This window comes from Antechinus flavipes, chromosome 1 (genome assembly GCF_016432865.1).
Source record: "Antechinus flavipes isolate AdamAnt ecotype Samford, QLD, Australia chromosome 1, AdamAnt_v2, whole genome shotgun sequence".
Lineage (NCBI taxonomy): Eukaryota > Metazoa > Chordata > Mammalia > Dasyuromorphia > Dasyuridae > Antechinus > Antechinus flavipes.
Genome location: NC_067398.1, coordinates 385,672,728 through 385,692,474, shown reverse-complemented (window position 1 = coordinate 385,692,474; position 19,747 = coordinate 385,672,728).

The following is a 19,747-nucleotide window of genomic DNA, read 5'->3' as shown; positions in this document are numbered from 1 at the left end:
TTCCTTCCTTCTTTCCTTCTTTCTTTCTTTCTCTCTCTTTCCTTCATTCTTTCTTTCTTTCTTTCTTTCTCTCTCTCTTTCTTTCTTTCCTTCCTTCTTTCTTTCTTTCTCTCTCTCCCTCTCCCTCCTTCCTTCCTCTCTCCCTTCCTTCCTTCCTCCCTCACTCTCTTCTTTCCTCCCTCCTTCCTTTCTTCCTTCTTCCCTCCCTCCTTTCCTCACTCCTTCCCTCTCTCCCTCACTCTCTCCTTCCCTCCCTCCCTTCCTTCCTTCCTTCTTTCTTTCCCTCCTTCCTTCCCTCTCTCTCTCCCTCCTTCCTTCCTCCCTCCCTCCCTTTCTTTCTTCTTTCCTCCCTCCCTCCTTTCCTCACTTCTTCTCTCCTTTCCTCTCTCCCTCCCTCCTTCCCTTCCTTCTTTCCTTCTTTTCTTCCTTCCTCCCTCTTTCCTCCCTCCCTCCTTCCTTCCTTCCTTCCTTTCTTCCTTCCTTCCTTCCTTCCTTCCTTCCTTCCTTCCTTCCTTCTTTCCTTCCTTCCTTTCTTTCTAAAATAAAGTTATCCTTCCTTTTTAAAATAAAGTTATAGTGTGATCTTGAAGAAAATCCAGGGAAAGAGCAATTTTTCTTCTACTTACCTATCTTTTTTTTGACAACCTATTGACACTAGGATTTATCATTTAGAAGTCAATAGACTAGGACTCAAAAGATCTAGATATGTAGCAAATTGATATTCCTTAAGCACTTTTCTGACCATGCCACGCCTCTATTCAAGAAATTTCAGTGACTCCTTCAGCCTCTAAAATGATATTTAGAGGTTCTCATGATCTTAGATTTCCTTTTCTGACCTTTTGTAAATTAGTCTCCTTTACACACTCTATAATTCAGCTAAACTGGCCTGCTAGCTGTTTCCTGTATATACAACCCTTTTTTTCCATATCCATGCCTTTCCATAAACCTCTCTCCCCTGACTCAAATATATTACTTCCTCAACTTTGTTTTATGAAATTCCTTTCTTCAAATTTCACCTCAGTTTTCACCACCTAGAGGTGAATCAACTACCCCAATTACTAGATTCTTTTCCCTGGAGATTATATTGTACATTTTTAAAATATATATTTTGCTTCCCCTAGTATTTATAGTTTGTTCTTCAGTCATTCAGTTATGTCCAACTCTTCATGATCCCATGAATTCATAGCACACCAGGTCCTTCTATCCTCCACTATTTCTCTAAGGCTGTCCAAGTTTGTATTTGATGTTTCCATAATGCTATCCATTTCATTTTCTTCCATATCCTTCTCCTTTTGCCTTCACTCTTTTCCAATATCAGAGTCTTTTCCAATTAGTCCTATCACATATGGCCAAAGTATTTAAGCTTCAGTTTCCCCTAATAGAATGAACATAAGCTAATTCAGGACTGTTTTTGTTCTGTCTATCTTCAGGGCTAAGCACATAAAAGGAGATTAATAACTGTTTCCTGAATTAAACTGAATAATATTCTTGGTTTTACAACTAACCAGTTGAATAATCATAGCCAACTATTCACTAATCTTCAACTTCCCCATCTATAAAGTACTTGTGCCAACCCCAACAAGGTTGGGAGCTTACTAATGATGAGACCTCGGACAGTTATTAAGCTCTCTGTGCCTCAATAAAAAAGTTGGACTCAATGATCTCTAAGTTTTCTTCCATGTCTAAATCTAAACTACTATGATTAGTTTCATATAAAGGCATTTTTGCTTCTAAAAAAGGGGGAAAAATCCAAATTTTAATAAGAGATTTCCCAAAGAAGCACATTCTATGAAAGTGAAAGGTAAAATTGAGAAGGTTATTCAGGGTAACTGTTTGACACTGAAGTAAAATTATCTATTTATCTATACAATGACTCTTTCTCAGTCTCCTTTACACAATTCTCATCCAGATCACTCCCTGTACCTATAAGATATCCCACAGATTCTTCTGGATTTCATTATCAGAATATCTGAAGACTAGTATTCAAATGGTTTCTTCTCAGCAGTACTCATATCACACAAGCACCCAAATATGTCTAAACAACAATGAACCAAAAAAAAAAAAAAAAAAGAATCCTTTTCTAGATTTCTTTACCATCTCCATGCTGATAATTCTGTAATGTAACTATCCAGTCTCAACCTCTCTACTGACTTCTAATCTTACACACCTAATTGCCCTTCAAACACCTCAAATTGGATTTCCAATAAACATCTTAAACTCTAAGAACCAAACTCATATCCCTAGACTCTCCCCACCTTCTACTTTCCCTATTACTGAAGAGACCAATAGCATCCTCCCAGTCACTCATCATGGCAGCTTAGATATCATCCTCAATTTCTCACTTTCACTCGACCTATAGCTCATCTGTTATCAAGTTCTGTTCATTTTATCTTTGTAGCATTTCTCATATCTATCCTGTACTCTTCAAAAACACTGCCACCACTCTGGAACAGGCCCTCATCATCTCACACCTTCATTATTTCAATAGCAAGCTTGTGGATCTGACTGCCTCAAGTTTTTCTCCAAGTTAGTCATCCTCTCTTTAGTCACCAAAAAGATTTTCCTGAAGTGCAGTTATGCCACAAGCTCCCCTCCCTCAATAAACTCTGATGGCTCCCTATCACTTACAAAATCCTTTGTCTGGCATTCAAAGCCTCTCATAACTTATCTCCTTCCTCCCTTTCCAGTCTTCTTATTCTTTTCTCCTCACCACATACTATTAAATTTAATGGCATTGCCTCCTAGATGTTCAGGGTGCTCCATCTCTTGGCTTCAAGTATTTTCCCTGGTTATCTTCCATGCAATATTCTTTTTCCTCATCTCTGCCTAATGATTTCCTTAACTCCCACCTGAAATTTTAGCTTTTGCAAGAAGCCTTTTTTAATCCCTCTAATGCTGTTCATCTTTTATCATATTTGCCATATGCACATGTGCATGTATGTGTGCACATGTATGTTTGTCTGTAGAGAGACAGAGATAGAGTAAGAAACAGAAAGAGAGAGAGAGAAAAGGAGGAAGAGAGAGAGAAGGAGGAAGAGAGGAAGAGAGGGATAGAGAGATATGGAGAGAAGGAAGGAGGGGAGGAGGGAGAGAGAGAGAGAGAGAGAGAGAGAGAGAGAGAGAGAGACAGAGATAGTAAGAAACAGAAAGAGAGAGAAATGGAGAAAGGGAGGGAAGGAGAGAGAGACAGACAGAGACAGAGAGACAGAGACAGAGAGACACACACTGAGAGACACACACTGAGAGACAGAGAAAGAGACAGGTTCAGAGAAAGAAAGAGAGAGAGAGAGAGAGAGAGAGAGAGAGAGAGAGAGAGAGAGAGAGAGAGAGAGAGATTCATTGGCCATTAGATTCGCACTTCCCAAAGGCAGGAATTATCTTTTGTCTCTTTTTGTATCTCCTGAGCAATTATTTAATGAATCAAAATCACCTGGAAATTGTTCCATCTTCTACTCCCTTTTGATTATGCTTTATAGAAATTGATGGCCAGGCTAGGCATACCTAATACCAAATGGAAGGAAAATGGTTAAGGAGAGTGAAACAATGATTTTTGAATAAAAACAATGGATTTCATTATCAGAATACCTGAAGATTAGTATTCAAATGGTTACTTCTTAGCAGTACTCATATCACACAACTACCCTATTATGTCTAAACAACAATGAACTTTAAAAAAAAAAAGCATCCTTTAAATATTTTCATGAATTATCTAGCGGTATGTGTAAAATGGAGAGGATGGGGCTTTTTTTTTTTTTTTTTTAAAGAAAATTCTTCTGCTTAAAAAAAATACAGTCACATAGCTAGAGCTACTCAGTTTTCATTTGATGGTTATGATTTGGACCTCATATTACTTTTGTTTCCTTTGTACAGAATAGCTTTCTATAGCCAATCAGCCATTGAGTTGAATGTACTCAGTGTATTTATGCCTAGTTAACCTAGCTACATGTGAAATTGTCATGTATTCATGTTTTTTTAAGGTTTCTTTTCAGGGCAGAAATGCTCTCATGAGCAAATGATATTAACTAAAACAGGAAAATCCTGCAAAAAAAAAAAATGCAGTTTGCTTTGATATCCAATGTATGCCTTCGATTAGCTACACTGCCCTGTCACATAAATAGGATACCGTTTGATCATTAATAAAAATACACTAATCATGCTGCTTCTGAGATTAGGCTAAAAAGGACTTGCTATCGAGGCAAGATATTCTGTTAATCCATACTCTCAGGATTCCCAGTGATTCTATCCTCTGGGAAATCATGCATCTGTACTTCTCGTTTTCTTCAGAAGTATTTGTTGGAAAACAAGGAGTAAATTAAGAATACAGAATGATTTCCCATGATCTTTGAAAAGCCATTCATCTAATTGTATTACATTTACATAAGTCCTGTGCTTCTGGCTTCTAAACCAACATTTTTTTAATCCATCTGTCATACTTCATTCTTTTGCAGGCCCAAAATCTCAACATGATTTAGTAAGTTAATCATTAAAGACCATGAATTGCCCTTGTATTGTATGACAGGGCAGAGGTACTGCCACAAGTTTGCCTTCTGTTATCACTTCACTCTATCTCTTACACATTTAACTACCTTTGATCTTATCTAATAATAGATATATTGCTGAAATAATCACCATTTAAATATATTAGGTTGTTTGACATAGGTACTACACACAAGGAAAATCAATAATGATTATACAATCACTAGATACAATGTAAACTGCATACCGCAAATGTCTTTACAGGGTTAGATAACATCACAGAAATCCTAATGAAAGTCAATAGCCATTAGTTTTTAGAAGTAGGTACTTGAATTGTTTCCCCCCTATAACCAGTATGCCCAATCTTAAAATAAATGAAGATCAAAGGAAGAATAAGAAGTAGTTTTAAGAAGCAAGTGGCAGCAGTGGTCAACAGTTTCTGAACTTTTGAAAATATAAATATCTGTGAATTCTTTTTTTTTTTTTTTTTTGGTAATAAATGAAAATGACCCTTTGAAATTAGCTGGTCTTTCAAAAGCCATTAGCCACCAAAGGTCTGTTTGCAAGTATAATTGAAATCAAGTGTTAAAGATACTTGTTACTACACTAACAGAATTAAGACATTTGTGTTTGGGATCTGATAGTGTTACTTCAAACTAAGCTTTGGAATTTAAGATATGTAAACTCAAGAAAGGACAGAAGAGGAAGGCAATGGAGAGGGGGAAGGGAAGAGGAGCTAGAAAAGACCACCATCCTAATTATACCCAAGATGAAAGAAGTAAGAAACATCTTATTCTCATCCCTTGTACTATTTTCCAATATAAAAGTCTCTTGGCATTCCTGTACTTCAGTAAGTTATATATTCTTTTTGAAAGAGGGAATTTTATATTTAGTTGTTCTTGCTTAGTCATTTTAGTCATGTCAGCCTCTTTGTGACCCTACTTAGGGTTTTTTTGAGCAAAGGTACTGGAGTGATTTGCCATTTCCTTTTATAGATAAGGAAACTGAGGCAAACAAAGTTTAATAATTTCCTCAGGATCACACAGTTAGTAAAACTATTCTTAAAAGGAAGCTTCACCTTGACACTCATTAACTAACAAAAATGAAGATTTGCCTGGAATATTTTGGTAAATTATGACATGTATTCAGTAAGATGTAGGTGGCTTATATTTAACTCGGAGAATTTTTTCAAGCCTAAAGGGGCCATCATGATAAATTTCTTTTTACCCTGAGAACGAAGCACTAAAATGTGTGGAATAATTAAACTGATGCACAAATCTTTCTCTAAAATCCAGTCCCTTATTTCCACTAAATATAAGGAAAAATACAAATAGTAAGCTTTGAAATATTAGTGTAGGCTAATAAAAAAAAAAAGCAGTGTGATTGTGTGCGTATATATTTAAACTTTGCTCTTTTTCCTAAAAGTGATCTTGAGTGGCATTTTGAAAGAAATTGAATGTTACTATTCTATTTGCATACCTCCAACACTAGAAACTGTTGAAAACACAATTCATAAGCAAACACCCCAAGAGGAAAAAAAAAGTTTGACAAAAATATAATCCTCTCATTCCTGTCCTCTTTTAAAATTAAAAGCTTTTTGAAGGTACAGAACCAACACTTTATAACCCTTATCCTCTCCACACTCTAACATTGCCTGTCAAATTTACTGTTTAAGCTTTTCTTTGTAATCACACTATTATGCACTTCATCACCTTCCCCACCCCCATCATTCGATCTAATGGTTTTAAAGGGAAAGGAAATTACTTGTCTTCACTGCCAACACTTGACACTTTTATGGGTCATTTGTAATGAAGCTATTCTTTGGCTTTAATGGAGACCTTGATTTGGACCAGTGTGAATAATTGTCAAAAGGTGATTAATTAAATATTCACCACTCCCCTGTAAAATTGATCAACATATTACATTACACTGATCTAAAAGTTATTTTATTTCTGCATTAGACTTCAAATTCTATGCATTTAAACAAGCTTTAAACTGGGCCATATAATTTACTATACATTAATTATACATATAGAGTGACTAAAGTAAGAAAATGTTTTACACCTTTTATATGTCAGTGTTACTTATAATAATGAAAAGTTCTCTCTTCAAAAAGAAAGAAATGTTTCCCTATTAAAGAAAGCCAACTGAATATGATGTTCTTTATCTCAGTAGAATATAACTTCAAAAATAGTCATAAGTTTAGAAATATGTGGCTTTGGTGGAAATGATGTCCAATAATGCTCCCAAATTGAATCTGAATTTGGATTTCTTTTTTAAAGGTGTGATTCTACAGGCCCAACCAATTGCTAAATTTCTGCTAAATAATCTCAGAAACCCTTGACTGCCATGAATCTTCCAAAAGAGATACAGGTTCCTCAGAATGGAGACTCTTCAGAGTCACAAAGAGTGCCTAAGTCCCAGCTGTCTATTTAAAGTTTATTCCCTGTCAGTTGGCAGATTGAATAAATGCATGTGAAGTTTGCTGAGAAAAGCAGGTGTCTCCTGCCCAAGAAAGTTTTCTCCAGTCAAATAGCTCTCTTTATTAATATTCAGGTGAATACAGTAATTAAAATGAATAAATGACTCAAACTGAAACATTTCACTAATTTTTATTCAAGCTTTTAAAATAGAAGATTAAGGATTTCTGAAGGTTTTTCAGTTAACTATGGGAATTAAAGTTTGAGCTATGAAGAATGGAAAAAGGTGTCAGTTCACAAAAATAAGTTTAGGAAGAAATAATGGAAAATGAGAGTCACAGTATTAGAACAGCCCATTTTCTTTACAACACTTTCAGTATGGCATTAAAAAAAAAAAAAAACTTTGAAACAGTGACAGAGGCATGTTTCAGACAAACATTAAATAGTACCAACATGTTAAATGATGATAGAAAAGACAACTCTTCACAGAAATATGTAGGTGTCTGCCATACACAAAAGGCAAATAGCTGTTTTGAACTGTAAAGACTATTTAAAGGTTTAGTGTACACCTTGGATTCCTGCTGCCTACATAAGTACAGAGAACTAAATCCAGTGCATACTGGGACTAGATGATCAAAGTAGCAGTTAAATCTATCCATGGAAAATCTAAGTAGTCTTTGGAGGCAACTCTTTGAATGCAGATTAGTGATTTCATTGAAGTAGTCAATCAACTGTTTTTTTTTTTTCCTGGGCTGTTAAAATGTCATTGAGTGAACATAGCAGATAAAAAAATGATGAGCAAAAAAAATATAATATTTCAACTTGAACAAACTTGCTATTTGTAGACTTGATCACATGAATCTGCTTCAGTCAAGATCATTTCAGAGGTAGCTACAGGAATGAATCCCACAAAGGGACTGAGTTTAATCATCCAATCCCAGACTGTATTGATTTTGGGACTACTTGCAATGACTATATAAATAAGCCATTTCTTTGCAACTGTATCTGGAGTCGGTCATGAACCCAAAACCTTCACAACCTGGTCCAAAGTGAATTATGCCCTGCAGAAATAAATTAATAAAACTAACACAGCCCAGGCTTCTCTACCAACTTATTTTCACGTTTCAAGAGCTTAAAAATATAAAATCAATAATCATTTAGTCATAAGGGTAAATGAAGCGACATAACATCAAAGTATACCCTTTAGCCATTCAAGTCATTCCAGGTAATTTATCTCATCAAAAGGCCCTGGTAATAATCCTTTCCACTCGGAGACAAGCAGCCACACAGCTGCTGTATTATCCTAGAGTAAACAAGTTTGGAGAAAATATTAAAAATCAATATCTGTTTCCTTCTATCAGGCCAGATGGCATCCATCATAAATCTGCCTTTGTAAAGAGTTCTTCAAGTTTAGCAGCTAGAGTGTGAAAGACAACTGAATTAACAATATAAAACTCAGACCTGTTTAATGAGGATTGACAGCTGGATTTCCTTAAATGTACACTATCGTGGCAATCGCAAAAAATTTGCTTAAATTAAATAGTTATGCAAAAACAATTTATCATCGTCATGTGGTAACAAAAGGAAGCAATTACTGGGCATTGTAAAATCAAAATACTAATGATAGCTTTACATAGTTTCCACAAGCAGTTTCAACTACTTTTCTTCTTTCTCCTCTCTTTTTCTTCACAGCTTGGTGGTTCTCAGACTCTAAAACACAGTCATCACCCCCTCAGACTGGAGAATCCATCACATATTCACATCATTGTCACATGTCGCATTTTCCCTCAAGACGCCTACTAAAAGTTTTGACAAGCAGTCGCCAGATCACAGCTGCTGAAGTAGAATAACTGTAATTCTAAATCAGGGAACACTTGCTTAAATCACCAAGGAGTCCATTACACAGGGAGAGAAGGGAGCCCGTGTATTCGTGTTAGCCCTAACAGTGAGGGGAGCTTTCACAATGACTAATTCTAGAACACTGCTGACTTGACAGGAGTAGAGCCAGAAGCTATATTCATCCCACACTCCAAGGGAAGGGCATCCAGTGCAAGAAGATGGCCTTAAAATCTACAGCTGTGAGAAAGCAAATTGGGGGCATAAGCCTTTACAGAAAACTGTTACCTTGATATTGGGAAGAAACATCTGTTTTCTTAGGGGAACTTTTAAGCTTAAACTTCTGGCAAAAACATCAGATTATTTTATATATTTGATCTGTAATTAAATGCTTAGAAAACCAACCCCCTTTAAACATGACAAAATATAAGGTTATTACTTTCCAGGAATGTCAAGCCTACATTTCTTAAAATATAGTTGTGATAGGAATTATCTTACTACCCCATTTATCTGTACTCTATAAAGTATACCATACACTATCATACCATATCATATCACATCTTGCCTTGCTATACTTATGATATACCATACTATTCTATAGCATATTATACTTTGCCATACCTCTCTATGCCACATTATGCCAGGCCAAACCATTCCACTACATAGTAAAATATATTATATTATATAATTGCATACTATATATTGTGTATTATAAATATAAAATGTTATATTTTACTATATTATACTGTATTTTTCCATATCATATCAAAGTATATCATTCCATACTATATCATGCTTACAATAACATTCTTTTCAAAGTCCTTATAATGAAATTAACCTATTTTAAAGTCTAGTTCCTATTAAGAAACTATCATGATATTTCAGCGAATAACCTATATAAATAAATTATCAAATTGGCTATCTTCCTACTGAAATCTGAACTTCTGTAGAGAAAAGTGTTTTTTGTAAGGTGATGATGATGTTTGCCAAACACTTCATATTCTATAAACTATTGGGAGAAAAGGGAGGATTAAGAAAGGGAAATGTGATTTCATTGATGTAGCAAACTCCTAGATGTGAAAACTCTCTATAAGTATAATCTGGCACCTCCTCAGCAACTTATAGTCTTAAAGATTTGCCTAGAGAGGATTGCCAGTGAAAGATTGAAGGACTTGCCCTGGGTCACATTGTCCATATGAATCACAAAGTCAGTAAATGGGAACTTGGATTTAGGTCATCTTGATTCTGTGAACAGCTCACTAGCTGGCAAATCATGTAGTCTCTAATTATCTATGAACAACATTAATCAATTTTTTGGTTCAGTTATATAAACAAAAGAGTTGTCTTTGTTTTATATAAAAAATCAGATAATTATTTAACATTGAATTTTTAGAATTCCAAGACTCATGTATAATATCTCATGCACCCCACATTCCAATGTTTTTCACAGAAATATACTGTGAAAAATGCATACGACTATTTTACACCTAAAGACTCTTGCAATTGATTTCAAGTATAATGCAATATTCCCTTATACTGTGGTATTGCATAAGGTAACTAAATTAAAAGTTCATCAACTAAATGCTATATCAGACGTTTTCTTTGTTTCTGTTATGCTACTTGAAACATGAATTGACACAATATATTCAGAGCTATATAATACGGAATTGTGTTATAATAAGGTTCTACTGGATTTTCCACTTCATAATTTAGAATAACAATAGGCATGGTTCCAAAATGCTTTCCAGAATAGCTGTACTAATGTACAAATACATAGCTCTACCAACAATGTGTTAATGTGTTTATTTCCAATAGTTCTTTCAATACTATAATTTACTTTTTTGGTCAACTTTGTCAATATTATGGGATGTGAAGTGAAGCCTCACAGTTGATTTAATTTTCATTTCTCTAATTATTAGTGCTTTAGAGTTTTCTTACATAGATATGCTTCCTGTTTTATTCAGCTCATAGGTAATTTCTCCCCATTACTACTCCCTTTGACTATTTTTCTCTCTTTTGTCTCCCAAACTTGCATCTTGGATTCCCTCTTAGTTCATAAATGCATCTGGCTTAGTATTTTATGAAATGCTCAGTTATACTTCACTGTAATTCTCAGGATTAAAATGGTCCTCCCAACCACCAGTTCTCCTTAATGAGTCTGCCTTCCTTCTATTAGAATGTAAGCTCCTTGAAGGTGTGGGTAGTCTTCATTTTTGTTCCCAGTGATTAATTTAGTTCTTGACATAAAATTAGCATTTATAAAATGTTTTTTATTCATCTATTTTTTTTTGATAAATAAAATACATCTTACATGTTGTAAATGGGAAGGAAGGAAAAAGGAAGGAAAGAAGGAAGGGATAGAAAAAGAGAGGGAAAGAAAGAAAAATGAGAACCAAAGAGAGACAGAAAAACAGACACACACACACACACACACACACACACACACACAGAGAGAGAGAGAGAGAGAGAGAGAAAGAGAGAGAGAGAGAGAGAGAGAGAGAAGAGAGAGAGAAAGACAGAGAGAAAGACAGAGAGAGACAGAGAATGAGAGAGAGAGGGAGGGAGAGACAGAAAGATAGAGGCAAAGGCAGAAAGACAGAGAGAAACAGAGATAGGGAGGAAGAGACACAGAGATAAAGAGAGAGAGACAGAAAGAGAGAGAGAGATACACATAGAGACAGAGAGAGAAAGAGAGAGAGAGAAAAAGAGACAGAGAGAGGGAGACAGAGAGACAGGGAGGGAGAGACAAAGACAGAGACAGAGACAGAGACACAGAGAGAAAGACACACACAGAGACAGAGACAGAGAGAGAGGGGTGGGGAGGGGGGAGAGGCAACTTGTGAAGCTATGGAGAAGATAATTGAGAAATCATTTGTTTACACTAGAAGAATATGCCTAAACATAACAAAAAGGTGATAAATTAATGCTATCATGAACCTAGGTGATTTCATCAATGCAGGAATTCCTTCCAACTAAGCAGATAGCAACTCTTCTATTCCTTCTTATCTTGCATACTGTTGCCCACGTATGTTTTAGTAGACAGAATGATAAGCTTAGATTAACCAAGCCTTAATATAATTCTACTTCTACCTGTGTGACTTAGGACAACTATTTCATCTCTCTAGGCCTTTCTCTATTTCCCATCTGTTGAAAGAGAGGTTAGAGTAGATGACCTACCTATAAGATCCCTCAAACTCTAAGTTATGATCTTTTGAATAGCTTAGGCATTTTTCTGATTATTCCAAGTGGTTCTCCAGAATAGTTAGACTAATTTATAGCTGCACCAAAAGTATATTAGTCAACCTGTCTTTCTTCAGCCTCTTAAACATTGACCATTTCCATTTTATGTCATGTTTTCCAATTTCTGGGTGTGCAGTGAAGTCTCAGAGTAATTTTAATTTCCATTTCTCTTATTATAAGTGATTTAGAGTAATCTTTCATATGGTGTTAATATTTCTTTTAAAAACTATTTGTTCACATCTTTTGCACATTTAGCTATTGGGTGATGGATTGTTGTCCAATGTAGTTGTGTCAATTCCACATATATCTTGAATATCACACTTTATCAGAGATATTTGATGCAAATATTTCCCTTATTGTCAATTTCCATTCTGATCCTACTTATATTGATTCATTCATTTCTTTGATAAATCTTTCATGCTACTTCTCTTACATAATTCTTCATTAAAAATATTCTAAAACCTACTGATACCCAACATGTATTTTCCCAGTGCTCTTTGAGTAAAACTTTAATTATTCAGAGATTGTGATAATCTATACTTTATAGCTACAGTTTATCTTACCACAAGAATATTGATATTGATAAAATGAGCTTTTGTTTCCAGCAGAACTTTGGGGACATTAAAAATCTCATACAATTTTCCAAATGAAATATACTTGGGTATATTAATGTAAAAGAATATTATTTAATCCAGTATCTTATTGATATTCAGTTCTAGGTCTAATTCATTGTTCATTTTTCCACAATGTTTACCCAAAGCATCTAAATATTTATATATATATTTATATGTAACGTACACATCTGCCTACATAGATATATTGCCAAGATATAGACATAAATATATATTATGAATACATACATACATATATATATATATATATATACACACACAAATATGTGTATGTGTTTATATTTTATATATACATATCTGTTTATAGACTAGATCTTTGGATTTTCTGTCCAAGTATATACCATTTCTCAGTGATAGACATTCTTCATCTATTTGCTTTGTTTTGTTTTTCCTATGTAATAATTAGGTGAAACTATTCTGAGTAATTATAGATCTCATTAGAAGGTTTTGTATTACTTGAGGGTTTAATGTGATCAGAACAATCACATCCAAAATAGAAACAACTGTAGAGTCTCATCATCTATAGGAAATTCCTCTTCCATTTGGACTTTATATTGTTCAAACTCTATTAGATTGGCAAACAGACACTGTGACAGACCATTAATACATCCAAAGGAAATTTAATTGACATAAGTCAATCACCACAACAAAGATGATGAAAACAACCTAGAAATAACTTTAACCAGGAAAAAAACTAGAGCTGTTGGCCAAATGGAGAGATATGATAGTCAAGGGTCAGCATTAGTTTAAAACAACCACTCATTTATAAGATACAATGGCTGATGAATAGTTGAGAAAAATCATTTCATAAAATATCAAGAAATGGTCTATAATTAGATCAGGTTCTTTGGATGATAATACAGAATTTCAAAAGACTTTGCAATGTTCCAGGACTTGAATTCAACAAAATATAATTATAAATGGAAAGATTTGCAATATCTCACTACTTATAAAGAATTTTGTTGTTGTGGGGATGGTTATTTAGTCATGTTCAACTTTTCATTTTGCGTTTTCTTGGCAAAGATACTGAATTGGTTTTCCATTTCCTTCTCCAGCTCATTTTACAGATGAGGAAACTGAGATAAACAGGGCTAAGTAACTTGCCTATGGTAATATAGCTAGTAAGTATCTGTGACCAAATTTGAAGTTAGGTCTTTCTGACTCTAGGCCCAGTGTGCCACCACTTAGCTGCCCTTATAAAGAATAGTTCTTCCATTCAAATACTGTGATAGATATCCTCCATAATAGTGGCAAACACCTTTGTATGCTTGTCCTTATTATAGTTCTTATTTGATATTTAAAAAAGTTATTAAGCAAAATTATCTCTATTGTTACTTTTCCTCCCCAGGGAATCTTTAAATGATTTTAACATAAATAGTTGAAGGACAATCATTAGAAAAGTATTTTTCTCTTTTAGATCAAGTGCCTTTGACAACAAACAATAAGCAAGTTGAGAAAATGTGTTCTCTGAACCTTTCAACCAATTTTAACAATTTGTAAGAATGTGATCTAAATAGTGTTCATAAAAACACACCTACTCTCTCTTCATACCTTCATTAAGAATGCCCTCAATTTATATAGAGATTATTCTTATAAAGATTTTTCAAAAGATGGGAAAGTTGACAAATGATTCAATAGTTACTCATGGCTTTTGACCACCTTTTTTAGGGCAGTGCTACCCTTGATCCACATACCCCCTCTAATCTTATTTTAATAGTCTGAAAATGAATTCCATAACACACTCAAAATCATCACTTTCACTGGGAGATATATCTGGGGATATTTGGTCTACTCTGTTATTTTTCTGTTTTATTTAGTATTAGTATTACTTTTCCTTTCAACATATTTGGGAAATGTTAGTGTCTCAATGTGGTAACTTTAGTAGGTAGAGGGGAAAAATTTGCTATGGAAATCTTTTTCATTGTTCATTTATTTTCTGTCCTTCTTTCAGTTTCATCATCAAATTCTCTTGAGGTAATTGGTTCTCTTAATATATTTTTTGTAAACTGGGTTTTCCCTTTGATGATTTTTATAAGTCAGTATTGTTCATAAGCTTTCATAAGACTCTTCAGTAAGTTTTTTTTACAAAGAAGTTAATATTCTAAAATGGTTTATCCTTTGCTGCTATATCTCTCCACTTAGCAAGATCAAGTGTTTGCTTACTTAGAGGGCTTTTAGCTTCTTTTGGTTTCTGTGCTGTGATGACTGATTCACATCAGTTAATCTTCCTTAGGAAACAGTGGTAGTCTATCTTAATATGTCTTCTTGTACCTATTTCCCATTGTGGAATGTCCAAAGCCTGTTTAAATGGGCAATTTAGGAGTGTTTCAACTGCATAACAAAGTTTTCCTTTTTATTCTTTACCTTATTCTGGAGTTGATTTTTGATCTTTGCCCTAACAAGTCTGATTGAACACAAGACTGATTTAGGAATGAGTCCCATACTGATAACCAGCCTATTTGGAATATGAATGGTTTCATTTTAGTGATATTACTGTTTGTTGATCACCACATCTACAGTGACTTTGTCATTATCTTTATGAGGAAAGTATTGATGATGTATAGGTGAGAGACTTCTGTATAGTATATAAGCCACGTACTTCTTCCCCTTCTTACTTCTGAATTACAATTTCCAATATCTTTTCCTCTCTGCTCTTATATCCTCTTTTACATTTATGATACTAAGTATTGAAGCACATGTTGCTTCAATATGGGAAGTTTTTTTTTATTGGTTTCTTCATTGAGATTGTCCCCTGCTTCATCCCCTGAAACAGATATTGGTGCATAAACTGCATTTATTTTCAGAGTAGCTCTTAAAATAAAATAAAATAAAAAATATTCTCTGCTTCTTCCTTCTACAAGTACATAGTTAGATCAATGACCTACATGAAGATTTTTCACAAATGTTTCCTCTATTAATTTCCAATTTATCACGTACATATATGTTTATATAGAATTGTGTTCATGTTCTCTACTTCTGCATATTGTGATATACACACATGACTAAGTGCTCCATGAAATGAAATTTCTTGTTGATTTAAGAATCTTTTTATTGAGTTGCAAAATTATTTTTTGTCTTCTAGAATCAAAACTTATATTATTCAGCTCCTCTGATAGAGCTTCTCTGTGGTCACTGGACAAATATCTTAGATTTATAGGACTAGCAGATTCATGTTATTAGAATATTTAAAACTTGTGTGATTCTTAGTACTTTCTGTCCTACTTTCTGTTACTTTATCATCATCACTGAAGAGGTAGAAAGAAGCCATTCAGAAGAGAAAGTCATTTGTATTTTTTTTTTTTTTTTGGTAAGTACAGTATATGAGCTTGAGAAGAAAAATGAGTAAGAGTTTAGAGAAAGTGTATTTTAATTATTTAGAAGTCATTTACTCTAATTTCTTATGAAAACTGCTTTAGAATGATTTTCATAACTTTTCTTGCTTTCTTGCCCTCATTAGTATCAAGTCCATTATCAATAAAATCTGGGTTCTGACTTAGGAAGTGGTAGAGTTTTGAGACACAAATTAGAAAAGGCTTATGCTGTTGCCAGGCTAAGTATTGTCAGATTTGGTCTACTCAACACATTTATTAAGGGTCTACTATGTCCCAGACATTGCTACGTGGTAGAGATAGTGAAAGGCAAAAAAAAAAAACCCAAACCCAACAACAACAAAACAAAACAAAACAAAAACAACAAAACAAACAAACCCAGCTCTCAAAGAGATAACAATATATAGAAGAAGAGAACATGCATACAACTCTGTATAAACATATATAACAGGATAAATTGGAAATTAACAAAGAGAAAGCACTAGAAATAAAGGGGATTTGGGAAAAGACATGATTGGGAGAAGAAATGAAAAATGTGATTATATGAATGATACTGAGGATGGGGAAGAGGTAGAGAAGGAAGAGTAGAAAAAAGGGGAACGAATATTTTTGGTTCTTTTTTCATACTTCAAAGCCTTGGTACATATTGGATCATAAAATGATATAGGTATAGATTAATGGGAAGCAATTGCAAAAGAAAAACTATGAGGAATAGTTTTTCTAATAATAACTTTTACATAAGTCATTCACTGATCTAACTAGCTATGGACTTATAGAAGGAAGAGGCAGAGAATGTTTTTATTTTATTTGAGAGAATCTGGGCATGTACTGCCTAGTGTCTTGATGATCTAGTTCTGATTTTCTGTTGATTTGTTTTTTGTTCCAAATTTGCAGTCATATGACACCATTAGTTACCATGAGATTAAAGGTAGCTTGTGTCTTTCAACAAATGAAAGTCTGAAGCAGTCTAAGAATAGAGTGAATCAGGGCAGACTCATTCTCATGCCCTCCAGCTCCTCCTGGGTTAGTGACTAATCTGTTGCTATCAGGGAAGAAAAAAGTGAACAAATTCTCTCACCTTCAAGCAAACCCAAGCTTTTCTCTTTAACTTTACTATAGTCTGTTCATTGCCTGAAAATTCAGATAATCATATACATTCCACCATATCTATTTAAGAAAAAAAGAAACTATAAATTGCACATAGATGCAACTGATAATAGTAATTTATTGGAGAATAATTTTTGATGAGGGATATCGTGAATGTCACTTGATAATATTCATCAAATATTAATAGCCCTAATTTCTATTTGGAGTATTTTCCCCAAATATATATATTTATTTGTACTAATTAATGATATTTCTAAAATAATTTTATTCCTTGTCTACTTTTATTCTTATGCAAAAACAGCTAACCAAGCTCTCATGCAAGTGACTGCCTGTGTTGAAAAACCAATCCATGTATTCTTGGAATGTGAAGGATTGTATTATCAATTCTCAGGAAAAATTACATTTGCTTGCACATAATACTATATCAAATCATCAAAAGAGTTACAAATGGAACTCACTCAATGAGTTACTTTTTTAAATCCATTGGATGCATTCCAAGAACCTCACACTATAGCTTTTTTCTTTTAAAGACGGCTGTAAAGGTAGACCATATATTATGGTTCTGTCCCAAAGTGTTATCATTTTGGACTGGGATCATAAATCATATTAGCTTTCTACTTGAACCTTCCATGCCTATGGAGCTAAATATCTTTATTTTAGGAAACATTTAATCATTGACACACTTCTCAATGTGTATAAAGTGAACTCTTCAAATCTCTGTGGTTGCTAAGAGACTGATACTTAAAGTTTGAAAATCTTAATCTACATCAGATATATTATTATTTTTTCTTGGCAGGCTGGACTTTGAGGTCTGCCAAGAGAAGGACGAGTGACTTTTATAAATAGAGATCACATATTTTCAAAGATATTGGGTCTTCTTTTCTAGAAGTGCAGTGCATGACTAGTCTAATTTATTACCAGGCTTTTGATCATAGAACACACAATAAAAATCATATTCTAGCTTATGAGTATTATTTATTTCAATTTATTCATTGAAATTTAATCAGTTGAATGCCTATGTGTTGTCATATTTATTATTAATAATTTAATATTATATATGGTACAATGAATATTTACTCCCCTATACAGTAAAATCCCTGCTATCTGGTCGAATTGAAAAAAAAGTGTTCTTTTTGATGACTCAGATTCCCTGGCCAACAGTTACCATATGTACTGTTCCAGAGGTGGATTCAGAATATTTTTGAGAATTAATTAAATAAATTTAGCAATAAAACTATACTGAATGCCGTTTTATCTGTGATATTATTAAGAAAGGGCATCATGATCTTACAGGGCCTTTGGGTCATCATTATGAATATTAGTCATCAAACTGTAAGCATGTCAAAGCACCAATAAAAAGAATTACTGATAACATGAAATTTAATGTCTTTATAAAAAATCTTCAAGATTCCCACATGAAACCTAAATATATTAAAAATATTTTTAATTGATTCTCTGTTCCACTTATATTGACATGAAGAAGGCACACATATGGCACAAGTGGATGAGTGATATAATAAAAAAATTTTTAGAAATCAAGTCTCCAACACCCCTCCCCAAACCTATATACTGATTCTGCCTGGGAATCAGTCAACTCCACCTGACTGAGGGTACCTTGGCTCCCAGAAGATGTCAACAGGCTTCCCAGGGCCACATCTGGAATTAGCTAGCTGCACATAATAGGTATTCCAAGGGTGCTGGTCCTTGTTGGGGGTAGTCAACATTCACTGTGGAGAGAACTTTGCTAATGGAGGTGACAGATGGAAAAAAAAAAAAAAAAGAGAGAGCAGAGTTTACTTCAAGCAAGAGACAGTACTGGATGATCACAAAAACTCCCTATCTCAGCCATCTCAGGGTTACTTTTACTTATGAGTAGAAAGATGACACCTTCCCCCAAGTGTGATTTAAGGAGCATCAGGAAGCACTATAAACCTTCACATAAAGGTGTATTTACCTCATTGTCTCTGAAACTCTTATCAATTTATTTGTGCCAACAAGCATCTTCTTCTAAAGTACCCTTATCTAGGTATCTATAGGATGATTAATGTAGAAACTGTTGTTCATATCATAGTCTGATTTGCTAATCAGATTTTTTTCTCCCAAATTCTAGCTAAAATGTCAATGTAATTTAAAATGTTTTAAGAAGATGATTTTTGGAAGGGATGGAGAAGGAAAACAGGCTGGAGGAGGAAAGGAAGCTTGTGGAAAGAGAATCTTTTATACTGAAGGATTAACAATTGGTGTCTGGAAGTCCCAGAGAAAGGGCGTCATAGTGGGACTATGCATATGCTGTCTGGAATGCATACATGTCTGGAAAAAAATGATTTGATTAGTTTTTCTTAATATATTTTATTTGTTACAAAGGTAGGCTCAATTAAAGTAGGAATGTGTGGGGAGAGGCAGGGAAGAGGGTTCAGGCTGGAGAATTATTCTGACATAAAAATAATAAATTTTTTAAGACTATCAGAAATACGAAAGAGGCACAGAAAAGGAAACAAGAGAGTTTTAATGTCCAATTACACTAAGCTCAAAATTTTACCTTGTTCTCTATTCCCAAAGGAAGGGCTGCCAAACTTCTGAGATCCTTCCTTTGGAAAATGGAGTTCAAAAGGCAGAAGTCCATGACCGGGTCAACCATTTCATGCTTCCCTTGAAAAGAGGGAATTAGATAGTATGTTGTTTTCTCTAGATTCAGGATATGAATTTA